Raw genomic sequence first — 12896 nt, 5'->3', positions numbered from 1 at the left:
ATTCATAAAAGTCCCCATATGGAAACAGCCGGGGCCCATAAACAGAGAGGCTAAAAAAAAAACACGGAATGTTCATGAAATGCACACAACTCAGGAAAATGGAACAAACCAGTACCTGCAGCAACATGGATAAAGCTTAAAGAGTTCATGCTGGCAAAATTAATCTATTCTGGAAAAAATCAGCATGTTGGTTGCTCCTGGAGAGGTGGAGGCAGAAATTGACAGGGAAAGGGTATGCGGGGTTGATGGCGATGTTCTGGATTCTGATAGGAGTGAGATAGCTGAGGACCATGTGTCCAGATTCAGAGAACAGCGCACTTCAGACCTGTGCCTTTCATGGCACATACGTCAAAGGAAGAAAAAGAATTGTAAGCAAATGCTGGACTCTAGTTAAGGAAATGTAAGATGAAGTGTTTACGGAGTAATGTGTACCCATAGCAGCAACTTATTTTGAAATACATCCAAAAATCACACAGCTTGTTGGTGGATGGAGGGGTAGGATGTGCGAGGGAGCAACAGGATGACATGCACGTGGCAGATCTAGGTGGACGCATGGGTGTTTGTGCTGTAGTTCTTTCATTTTTGATATGTGTTTGAAACTTTTTGGTAAAAAGTTGGAAAACATTAAAAGGGACTGAGACATACCAACCAAAAACAGGGATGAAGAAAGAAGTATAAGAGGTCCCTCCCCTGAAGCCCAAAGTCCCCAGACCTGACTTGTGTCACCCGGTTTTGCATGGAGGCCTTGGTGCCCACTCCAGCGCTGCCCACCCAGTGCCAGAGAAGGTGTATTCCCTAATGACGGTACTGCTCAGTCTCTCCACCTGCTGCCTCCCTCTCCTGCAGCGAGTGGCCTCCGGAAGTAACACCAGGGGAAGCCTCTTCCCATAGACCCAGGCGAAATGGACATCTGGTAGGGGCTGCGCTTTTGAGGGCTTGCACCGCCACCTCCTGGACGAAAGGCTTTCTGCACCTGAACGCCTCTCCCAAAGGCTGGGAGGCGCCCTTGCCCCTTCCTCAGGCTGGGCGAGCCCCTCCCTGCAGAAAACCTGGGGGCACCATGCCTGGAAGATGCATGTCTCGGAACCCAGGCCTGCCCATCCACTCCTCCCCCTTTCCGCCGGACGCTCTCTGCGGGCCGTTCTTCCGCGCACCCCCACCCTCCAACGCACCTCACAGAGGCACAGCCCCAGACGCCCCTCACCCCAGCCCCTTCCCTCGTCCTCAGACACGGTGCCATCAGGGGCAGGACGCTTTGAAGATCCTTGGGCTTGGAAAGATGGTGGCATCAATCATTCCAAAGCTCTATTTCTTTCGTTATTATGGGATAACAATAGCCCATGACATCTCCCACAGTGGGCACAGCTGACAGCCCTGCACCCATGGATGGAATGTGCCTCCTGAGAGTGCACCTGGACCCCGCCAGGACCCGCTGTGAGGATGGAGGGACAAGCCAGCCAGGGCCGGGCTGGCCGGACAGTGGGGAGCAAAGTCTGGACCGAGGGCCGCCCAGCATAATCACCAGCGGCAGCAGGGGCCAGGGTGGGACATGGGCCTGAGGCAAAGCCACGGACAGGTGAGGCCTCAGGTCCTGGGGTTAGCCTTCTGTGCTCCACCGTCATGCCTGTGCCACCCACCAGGCACCCTGCGGGTGGTCAAGGAACATCTGCAAGTAGCAAGAGGGCCTTGACTAAAACGTCCCCCGTGTGGGGTGGCAACTACTGTCCTGTTAGAGAGGCTCTTAAGTCTCTTCTGTCCCCATGTTCCACCCAGCCCTCCAGGAGAGCAGAAGGAAATTCCGGGACCGGCTGCCAAGGGCCGACTCCAAGAATGCCCCCGGCAACCCTGGGGCCAGGGGCAAGCGGCTGAGGCCACACCAGCACCAGGGGCGTCAGCCCCCCGCAGCACATGTGTCACACTGGGCCTGCGGTGACCCTGCCCGGGGACTTGGGACCCCTGAGACATGAAGGAACAAGGCCCACAGTGGTGCTTCCTCCCCCAGTGCCTGCCTTTCTTCCTGGAGGCTGCCCACTCCAAGAGTCCCCTTCCCAGGACCCAGGCTGCCTCGCCCTCGCCCCCGCGGCACCCTCAGCCAAGCATGCAACACGCCGCAGCCAGCGGTCTCCTGGCCCAGAAGCCACAAGCGCTCTCTCCTAGAGACAGCAGCCGCAGGGCAGGGCTGGCCGCCACGTCAGTGCCTCCAGCGGCCTCTTCAACCACCCAGGCCCACCCAGCAACCACAGAGGCCCCCCGCCCCAACTGCAAAGGACAACCGCAGTGCCCTTCTCTCCAGGCCTTCCTGCCTCCCGTCCCCACCTGCCACAGGCGGCTCCCAGCAGCCACAGGGCATTCAGGTCCTGCCCGCTCTCCACATGGCACCCATCACAGGGAGGGAAAAAACAAGCCCCCACCAGGGCCTCCACAGCCCAGCACGACCTGGCCCCGCCCACCTCACTGGTCTCCGGCTTGGCCCCCTCTCTGACGAGTCCAGCCATGATCCAACCTCAGAGCCTTTTCACTTGCTGTTCTCTCTGCCTGACAGCTCTTCCGCTGGTCCAGTCATGAAGTTTCAGTCAGTATCACCTCCTGAGTGAGGGCATCCCTTAATTCCCTCCAAAATGTACGCGTATACACACGCACCTGGTAACAACCAGGCCACTTGCTCTTGGTTCCTTGGCAGCCCTCCTCTAAAATCCCCTATTGCTGTGTTTATCAGCTGGCTGCTGACATCTAGCTCAGACTGTAAGTCCCAAGGGAGCAGGGACTGTACATTCTTCGTTCCTCCCTGCAGGCCAAGAACCTGGGCAAATGCCTGCACATAGTAGGACCTGAACAAGTATTTGCTAAATGAACTGGTGCAACCTGAGTCTAAAGGTCCTCCAACTGGAACCCAGAGATGTAAGGACAGGAGGTGGACTCAAAATACAGGATACAGCAGAGGTCACTGATGTCCACACCAGCTAGGGGAGGAGGACTTAGGCAAGTACGGAGAAACGGGCACCGGGCGTGCAGGTTCCACCCCGGGGAGTCATGCAGCCCCAGCCCATCCATCTGCTCCCGCAGATCAGCCCAGCCCCGAAGCGCTGTTAAGTTCTCACAGCAAAGCCTCAGAGCTGGTGCCTCTGCACTAATTTCCAAAGGGTGTGTTGCCTTGTTTATTCAGCTTTGCTCAAGTCATAGTTTCCTCCTTTGTAAAAAAAAAAAAAGGGGGGAGGGTGGATCAGAAGGTCTAAAGGCAGGGAGGGATCTCCAGAGCCGAAACCTGTGTGGCTCTCTGTCCTGTGCTGGGGCCTGGGGCCCAAACAGGTCTCCAAATTCAGGCTGCTGGGTAAGAGGGAATCTTCCCAGACTCTCCTTTAGGTCCCGCCCCACCGCTTGCGTGTTTCCAGGCCCAGCCCAGGGGCACTGATTCACTGCCCAGCCGCCAGCAGGATCTGTGTGCGGGTGGCAGAGGAGGGCTAGTGCCAGAGGAACTCAGGGCAGAGAGGTCTGGGCGACAGCTTCAGGACAGAGGTTTGCGCCTGCATCAGAAGGGGAGACAGCATGGGTGACCAGCCCCGAGTGGAAGGCAGATGGCGGAGCAAAGGAGTGGCGGCGAAGAAGGCTTCCCGAGGAGGCCGAGACACTGAGCCCCATGCCCTGATGCAGGCAGTCTCACATGCAGGCCAGGCAGGGGGCCACCCAGAGCAGGGGGCACACCTGCACAGCAGGCCCCAGGAGACCCCGCGCTGGCCTCCACTGACAGCCCAGAAGGCGCCAGGCCTGGGCTGCTCTTGGCAGAGCACACGCCTACCCGTGTCCTGGGCCAGAGCTGAGGCTCCCTGGCTGGCCCAAGGGAGAACACCAAGGCCCGGCCCAGCCCGGGATTTCCCCACCCGCCGCCATGCTGCAAAGCAAGCCTGGTGTGTGTGGGGAAAGAAAAGGACTGAATCAAGAGCCCAGGACATGAAGATGGAGCCTCTCCTCACACCATATACAAAGCCTAACTCCAAGTGGATTAAAGGCCCAAATGCAAGGGCTGAAACCGTAAAGCTCTCAGAAAACAGCGCAGGGGAAAGGCTTTGAGACACTGGGACTGGGTGTGACACTAAAAGCACCAGCAGTAAAAGGAGGAACAGATGAATTGGACTTCATCAAAATTAAAGACTTCTGTGCATCAAAAGACACCACTGACAGTATGAAAACGCAACTCACAAAATGAGAGAAAATATTAACAAATGATGTATCAGACAGGGGACTAATATCCAGAGTATATAAAGAATTCCTACCACTCAACAGCAAAAAACAACCCAATAAAAAAATGGGCAAAGGACTTGAATAAACATTCCTCCAGAGAAAACATTCAGATGTCAACAAGCCCAGGAAAAGATGCTCGACACTACTGATCATAAGAGAAATGCAAATCAAAACTAAAATGAGATGCCACACTCATTAGGATGGCTACCACCCAAAAAAGCCCAGGAAATAATGTGTATTGGCAAGGATGTGGGGCAACTGGAACACTTGTGCCCTGCTGGTGGGAAAGTAAAATGGTGCAGCTCCTATGGAAAGCAGGATGGAGGGTTCTCCCCAAAAATCAAACATAGAATTTCCATGTGATCCAGAAGTTCTACTCCTGGATTATGTACCCAAAAGTTTTGAAAAAGATTTGAAAGCAGGGTCTCGGGCAGATACCTGCACATCCATGTCCATAACTTGTATAAGTCAGCAGGGGCAGGATGGAACTCAGCCCTCCCAGGGCTGATTAAGAGCTGAGTCACAATTAAAGACCAACGTTAAGAATAGCCAAAAGATGGGAACAACCCAAATATCTATCCACAGAACAATGAATTAAAAAAATGTGGTCTATCCATATAACAGAATATCATTCTGCCTTCAGTGGGAAGGAATCTCTGACACCTGCTACACATAGATAAACTTTGAAGTCATTATACTAAGGAGATAAGCTGACGCAAAAGGACAAATCCTGCAATGAGTCCACCTATATAAGGTCCCTGGAGGTGACAGCATCATAGAGACAGACAGCAGGCTGGTGGCTGCTAGGGGCTGGGAGGATGGGGGCTTGGTGTTTAATAGGGACAGTATTTCACTTCGGGAAGATGAGTTCTGCAGATGGATGGATTGGTGCATAGCTATGTGAATGTACTTAACGCCACTGAACTGCACCCCTAAAAACCGTTAAAATGGCAAATTTTATGTTGTAGATATTTTACCACATTTAAAAAAAAGAGTCCTGAGTCCAGAACAAAGCCCCGAGCACCCCAGGCCCTGGCAGTACGGAATGGCTGTGCTGACCACTCCCAAACGGCTCAGGACAGTCTCGGTTTCAGGCTGTGCGGTTATTTAAGGAAGTTCTTCAATACATAACAATGTGATGTTCATGTCATTTCTTAGTAGGACTTTACATAGAAATAATCCTCTAGTCTCTAATCAGAGAAAGTTTGGACAGACCTATTTTGGGCTCAAAAACATCACGCACACCAGGCAAAAGCCTAATCAGGCACACTGACCAGGTACCACACCTGCGTCCTGGGTCCCCTCTGCCCCAGTGCCTGCCCGCCTCACCCCCACCCCCAGCTGGGCACCATCGGGAGTGGGGGAGAGCTCCCAGCGGGAAGGTGCTCGGCCGGCGAGAGGGGCAGGCGCCTAGGCAGCTGCTGGAACTCCACCCCTCACCTGGGGTAAGTGACCCAGTGGACAAGGCTAACGCCCACACCACAAGGTCCAGAGTGGGCCAGTGAGGAGCCTGGGACGGGAATCATCATGTGCAGGACACGTGGGGACAGGAGAGGGTTGAATGTTCCCCCCACCAAAAAAACATGCATGTGTATGTGGCCCTATTTGGAAGAAGGGTTCTTACAGGGCCATGAGGGCCCTGCCTTTCAGCTGCGAGACAGGAAAGTAAACCCGAGAGAGCAAAGCAGGCCCAGGAAGCATGAGACCTGCAGCACTGGTCCAGGATGGGCGAGCGGTGCCAGGGACGCAGAGACACATGGGGACAGGTGAGGACTGAGGAGCTACCCCCATGGGGGTGTCCAGCTCCCTGCCCTCCCATGACAGGGGACCCCCCTAATAAGAGCAGAGTGCCAGCCCTCTCCTGGGTGAGCACTGTGTACCTCACTGCGCCGGTCAGACGCCCAGAGGCAGAGCAGACAGCCTGTGACCGTGCAGCCAGCCCCCTAGGACCCCCATCAGCGTTCCTGACCAGGCACGGAGATGTCCGCACTCCCTGCGTACAAGTAACCTCGTGGCCGTTCCCACCCTCCCCGCGGCCCCGCTGAGCTGAGTAGCAGCTCCCCAGTGGAAAGTCCCTTCTTGGAGATTCTCCCTCTGCTGAAATACAAGCACTTGGAACAAGATAAAACTGTTTAATTTGTAAAAGCCACAAAGCCAGTCCAGAACAAGAAAAAAACCCCGACCCTTGGCTGGAAGGAGCAGCCTTCTGTCTCAGCAGCCAGTCACTGCTCCTGACTCATTCTCGCCCTTCTGACGAGCCTCCGGCATCTTCCCAGGGAATGCCACAGCCCCTGGGAGGGCAGGAGGGTGCCTGGCCACCGAGGAGGACTCGGGGCCCTCAGGCCCACGAGACAGGCAGGGGCTGCACTCCAGAAAAAGGAGACAGCAGATCTAAGGGTCCCTCAGGCCACCCATACCTGCCCCAGTCCCCCTGCCCTGAGGGTGGCAGGCCTCACTCCCTCCCCGCCAGCCCAGTGGTGCATGTGCAGCAGCCACCAGGTCTGGAAATGGGCAGGTTGGGCATCAGCCGGCAGGCCCCGGTCCACACACTCATCCTGGCCCCCACCCCCCCTCTGCTGGTGCTCGGCTAGGGACCGAGGCAGTTGTCATGCCACCTGGCCTTACAGGAGACACAGGGTGCCTGCCGATAAGGAGGGACCCCACAGTAGGCTCAGAAGTCCACTGGGGTGGGGGACGCTGCCTTGGGCCAGGCTGGGCCAACTCCCTCACCTTATAGGTTAGGACACTGAGGCCCGGGCCGCAGAGGGACGTGTGTAAGTCAGCAGGGGCAGGATGGAACTCAGCCCTCCGAGGGCTGAGTAAGAGCTGAGTCACAATTAAAGACCAACGTTAAGATCTGACCAGGTCTGAGAGATGCATCAGGAAAAACGCTCAGGGACTTTAATTTTCATTCACATCTGTAACCAGTTTCTGAGTTTTGAAAAGAAGTATTTTTAATGAAAATGCATCCAAATGAGGATTTCATAGAAAGTACCAGTTCTTCCTCTGAGGAGGGGTTTTCCTCCAGGACATCCTGAGAGAAGGTCCCCACAACATCTGCCACTGTCCCATCCTCAGCTGAGGGCAGTGGCACTTAGCACAGTTGACCTGAAGGTGCAGAGCTGACTCTCAAAGGCAGTTTTGTTCAGTTCATGAGAAGCAACTGGGCTTCAGTTATCCCAGGAGGTTCCAGGATGCTGCCTTCACTTCCCCAGAATCCCCCTCCCTGGCTTGTGTCCCCTGGTGGCCACCCAGCTGGCCTTGGCTTGGTCACCTGTAAAATGAAGGCCAGACCCCAGGATCCCAAGGCCCTGCCAGCCAGGCTGGTGGAGGCCTCGTCCCCACAGGCCCCACACAGGCCTGCTCAGCGCCCCCTGACCTACAGCCCCTGCCAGCCTGAGAACAGGGCTTGCCGACTGCACCCATCTACCTGCAGAGGATCTGGGCCACTGAGCCCAAGCACAGGCGGCCTTGCCTCCCACCAGGCTCCTGTGGCCAGTCTGCTGGGTGCATTGGTGCGTGCCCAGTGGCACACGAGTACACACACAGGCCCATGCCCAGCAGCTCCCCTCCTGGTGGCTGTCACACCAGGATCTGACCGGCCCCTGGAGCAGCAAGGCCTCCCTCCTGAGACGGCCTTCCTCCTCTCTGGTCTCTTGGGGCTCCCCACCCCCACAGCACACACAATGGCAAACAACAGACCAGGGCCAATGGTACCTGTGGGGTGACATTCTTAGACTCACTAAGGCCCTGGGGTCCACTCAGGACACTTGAAGCCCAGAGACTGATGCCCTAGGGTGCCTGAGACCTGCAGTAACCCCGCACCTGGCATGTGGGGCGCGCCGTCCGTGGCCCGCACCACACTGAACAGGGATGACTCAGGCGACGTCAGACGCTGGCCTGGACACAGTGGGCCATGCCCAGCTGAAGGGACAGAGGCAGTCTGTCCTGGGGAAGTGGGTCTTCAGCTGGGATGGCTTCAGGGCACCTCCTTCCTCCTCTTTTGCTGAATCTCGCCCAGCCCGCAGCCCTGTGCCCACTCCCGGGGCTGCCAACATGAATGGCCCCCTGGAATGTCTCTGAGAAGCTGGACCCCACAGGGGGTGTGGACTGATCCAGAGAGTAGTAAGGCCCCTCCAGCCCCAGACCCAGTGTCTGCCATCATGCCTTCCCTGACGTGACAGCCAGATGAATTAAACTGTGATTCTGCTCCAGAATCTGAGCAGAGCCTGCATCTGCTCACCTTTCTGTCCTAAAACAGCCCTTGGTAACCACGGATGGTCCTCAGTACGCCCTCCAGGTTGCAGGGCTTCTAGGTGAGTACAGGGCCCAAATGACCCCCACCCCCAATTGGGATTCGCCCCAGTTAATCTCCCAAGCTGCAGGCAGAACAGGACAAGCTCTCTCTGCTGTGTGTGCACACACATGCACGCACACACGCGTTTGCATGTCTCATCTGAGCACCAGGAGCTCCCAGCCCTGTAATCAACTCCCGGGAAGGCACCAAAATGCTGTTCCAGCGAGGAGATGAAGGCAACGAGGAAACAAACCACACGGCAAACAAACAAACCACCAACTAGCATCCCCAGGGCCGCCGCTGACCCGCGCACGGGACACGGTCCCCCCCTTTCCTGGTGTCCAGTGCCAACAGGCTCAGCATTCACAGTTGTCCTAAGATGCAGAAGTGGTACACTGGGAACGGACAGCAAACAGCAAGAGGAAGAGTTGGGGCAGGAGGGCAGAGTTTGCATAAAAGCCAGACTTCAAGAAGCCCAGCTTCGGAACGCTACGTCCCACCACCTCAGAACAGTCAAAAGGAAAAGAAGTACGTCCACAAGGATGAGTAAAAGTGACCTCTGGCCGCTCACTTCCCAAGGCACAAACACAGCCTAAGTTGGGGGGCAGCAGTGGGAGGGGGCCTACCTGTGATCCGGTCTCTCTCCATCACTACGGGATATTTAGCAGCAGGCGGGAGTCTGGCGACCCCCTCTCCAGAGGCGTCCTCCCCTTTCTCACCCCCGACGCCCTCCCTCTCTGCCTCTTCCTCCTCCTCCAAAAACACTCTTTGTCTGGTCTAATTTCTTCAATCTGTTGCAATCACGAATGCATCCAAATTACCACATTTCCATGTGCTGATCATATGTTTGTGCTCCAAGCTGAAGCAGCATCGTCTTTTTGAATCGGGAGGGAAAGGGGAGCCAGAGAGAAGGAAAAAGAGGCCAAGGGGGCGCGCGTGGCCTGGTCCTCCGGCGCCCAGGCCGTCTGGGCTTTGTGCGCGGTGGCTTCAGAGGTGCGGCGTGCGGCTTCCGGCGCCTTCTCTCCACCCCCTCCAGCCCCTCTGCCGGCTGGCTGCTCCTTTGTAATATCCACTTGGAGACGCTTAACTTAGCCTCTTGGAAACCAGCTCAGAGTCAAATTCCTGGCGACTTCCAAAGTCTTTCATTTTCCCCCGGCCGCGATGCTAGTTTCCTTTGGCTTGAGAGTCTGCAAAGCCTGGTCCTGCCTTGCCTGCCTCCAGCACCCAGCCCTGCTCCCCGGCCCCAACCTGGCTGGAAGGGGGACAGGCAGCCGAGGAGCACCTGCCCGGACGAACCGGCAAAGTCACCCCTGCAGACGCCCGGCGTCCCGACAGCCTGTGGCGGCAGAGGCAGCTGGCCGTCCCCACCCAAACCGAGAGGGAGAGCGGGATGGAGGCTTCCTGGAAGATTACTACCCCACACTCATGAGTCAGTGAGTCCCCAGCTGTCCCCAGGGAGGGAGCCCCGGCTCCTTACCACTGGTTCCCCTGGACTCGGCGCTTCTCTGGGAGGGGACATGGGGCCCACGGGGCTCCGGGTTCGGGGCTGTTTCCTGCCTCCCCCTGGGGTTTCTGGAGGCTGCTCACCCCGTAACCCACGGGGCCCCAGCCAGCACCAGGCCAGAGGCAGGGCTAGAGGGCCTGGGCTGGCAGCCCGGGACTGGAGGGCATCCCTCTGCTCTTTGAGCTTCTTTCTACTCAAGGGCTGAAATCGGAGTTCCTCAAGCTGAGATGATGAAATGGGTTCTGCCTGCCTGGCCCCGTTTAAAGAAAATGTGTGTTCATGCCAACGTTGAACACTCAGGCTATTCCGCTAAGAACCCCAGATTTTCCACTTCTCTTGGAAAAGGAAAGGCCTGTGGTCACACAGGGTGAGCCTTCCAACCCAGCCACGTGGGGTTGGTCTGGAGGCCACTGCCCCCTTTACATGAAACTGCATTTTCCAGTTTACTCTGGTCCTCACAGCCCCCGTATTTATTTTCATTATTTGTTGGGCCCCCAGTGGCCCCTGAGTTTGTGGTCCCATGCTACCACGTGAGATACATGTTGCCACAGAGGCCCGTGCACAGCTCTCTGCTGGATGGCATGGTCAAAGTCTCCATCCCCTCCTGCCCAGGACAGGACCCCAAATACAGTTTCCCAGGTAGCAAGTGCATCTTCTAGGGTCAGGGGCAATTTCCAGCCTTCTGGGAGACACCAAATAACAACCACCTCTCCTCCACTCCCAGTAGAGCCTAGAGGGATGCCCCAAAGGTGGCTCTGCATGGTGAAGAAAAGTGGGGACAGTGTCTCAACCAAAGGGAGTCCCAGGGACTTTCAGGCATGGTAGCAGGCTGAATAATGGCCCCCAAAGGTATATCCTAATCCCTGGAACCTGTAAATGGGACCTTATGTGGAGAGTTAATATAGATGGGAGATTAAGTGAAGGATCTTGAGATAGAGCAACTACCCTAGATTATGGGGTGCCCCAAATGCCATCACGTCCTCTCAGAAGAGACAGGCAGATGCGACATGCACACAGAGAAGGGGATGGGAAGATGCTGCCCCTAAAGACTGGGGTGATGCAGCCACAAGCCAAGGATTGCTGGCAGCCCCTGGAAGCTGCCAGAGGCAAGGAATAGATTCTCTCTGGATCCTTTGGGGAGAGCACAGCCCTGCCGACACCACGATCGCAGACTTCTGGCCTCCAGAACTGTGAGCAAATAAATCTCGGTTGTTGTAAGCCTCCCCAGTCTGTAGAAATTTGTTACGGCAGCACCAGGACACTCACACAGACACCACAGACTGAAGAGCTAACATTCACTGCATAACGCTCACTGGTAATGATGGTTCATCCTAAAACATCACAGTCAGCCGACCGCTAATGATTGCTGAGTTAGAACAATGGGAATCATGGAGGCTTTTGATTTGTTTAATATCCTTTCAAATTAAAAAAAAAATTCTTACTGGTTTTTCTGATTATAAATGTTAATATATATTCATTTTATTTCATTTAGAAACTACAGAAAAGGTATAAAGAAGAAACCCCTTTAAAGCCACGTGGGACCCCAGCACCCTCTCCGGCTGCAGTGGGCAGGCTCAGGCCAGCTGGTGGAAATGCAGGGGGGCCAGGTGGGCACCTCCTGCAGGTGCCGCCTTCCCAGGCTGTGCATGTCACTGCTGCGGCCAGTGCATCTGCTGAGCACAGCTTAGACCCTCAGCCGCCCCCCACCTTCCCTAGCAGTTTGGCGCGGGGTCCGTTCCCCCACCATGCCTACGAATCCAAGCATTCTGGCCCAAGCAGAGAATAATCTGAAACCGAAAACCTGGCAGCCCTGACTGGCTCTGAGGAGGCCTGAGTTAGTCATGGGCCGGCTGAGCGGCCAGGCGCCGGGGTGGGGGGAGCCAGGCAGTGGAGGGAGGGGACAGCCAGGCCTCCACTGCTCGTGGAGCCCCACCTCGTCGCCAGCACTCCCCACTCAGGGGGCGACTTGCCGGGGCAGGCCAGACCCACACCCCACAGTGAGTCCCCGTGTGGCTTGCCCTCCAGAACCTAACAGGGCTCCACGGCTAAGGAAACCTTACCTTTGTCTCAGATTCACTGGGCACATCAGCATAGCAGCGCAGCGAGCCATCCCAGTGAGGTGGCTGGTTTCCTTCAACTCAGCATGCCCCACACCAGGGCAATGCACACTGTCCATCGAAGGCAGGATTCCCCGCTCCCCCCACCACAGCTCTGGGAAATGCTGTGCCAGCCAGCAAGCCCTAGCTCCCGGCCCCCCAGCCTGCCCCCATCCCGGCTGCGCACTGCTGCTCAGCAGCCCCTTCCAGACAGTTCTCAAGGCGGTGCCTCTGCCCTTCCTCCTCACAGACCTGTACCCATGGCCTGCACACGGCCTCCTCCTCTCCATGTCACCATCGCCAGTGACAAGCTCTGTGCAGGGCAAGGAGGAAGTGGCCAGGCTTTGACTTTAAAGGCACAGCGGTGTCCCCTCCCTCAAATATGCATCTGCGTCTTAAAAGTAAGAGGAGACTGGTCCCAGGGTGCCCTGGCCTCCTGCCACCAGGCCAGGGGCCCAGGCTGGCCCAGGCATGCAGAAAGGGAACAAGACAGGGAGCAGGCATTCCGGGGGACTCTGACTTGGCGGCAGGGGCCTCAGGAAGGCTGACAGATGGACGCAGCCTTGCCCCCACTGCGTGCTCTGGCAGAGCCTCTGAGGACCTGGGGGAAGAGGAATCGGGCTGAAAGGACCCTCTCCGTGGCTCTGGGCTTGGCTTCCCACCACCTCTCCCTGCCCCTCTTCTCACGCGGGCACCTGTGAAACCTCCCTAACGAGCTCTGAGCTGCACCTCTCACCCTAAAAATGGCTTTTCCATTTATTTC

General features: G+C 56.5%; 1 protein-coding gene across 6 annotated transcripts in view; it reads right to left on the bottom strand.

Annotated features, from left to right (window-relative positions):
* Positions 1–12896, bottom strand: part of SEPTIN9 (septin 9) — a 144434-nt gene that overhangs the window by 111571 nt on the left and 19967 nt on the right. Inside the window, exon 1 of one of the 6 annotated variants that reach the window (XR_008997478.1) lies at positions 9160–9584. The exons of the other annotated variants lie outside the window; for them this stretch is intronic. The gene's annotated coding sequence lies outside the window, so the exon portion shown is untranslated. Of the gene's footprint in view, positions 1–9159; positions 9585–12896 lie in introns of those variants that run through there. 6 annotated transcript variants of the gene reach the window in all.

This window comes from Manis pentadactyla, chromosome 4, assembly GCF_030020395.1.
Source record: "Manis pentadactyla isolate mManPen7 chromosome 4, mManPen7.hap1, whole genome shotgun sequence".
Lineage (NCBI taxonomy): Eukaryota > Metazoa > Chordata > Mammalia > Pholidota > Manidae > Manis > Manis pentadactyla.
The sequence above is the reverse complement of the archived record's forward strand: the minus strand, read 5'-3'. Positions and strand labels throughout refer to the sequence as shown.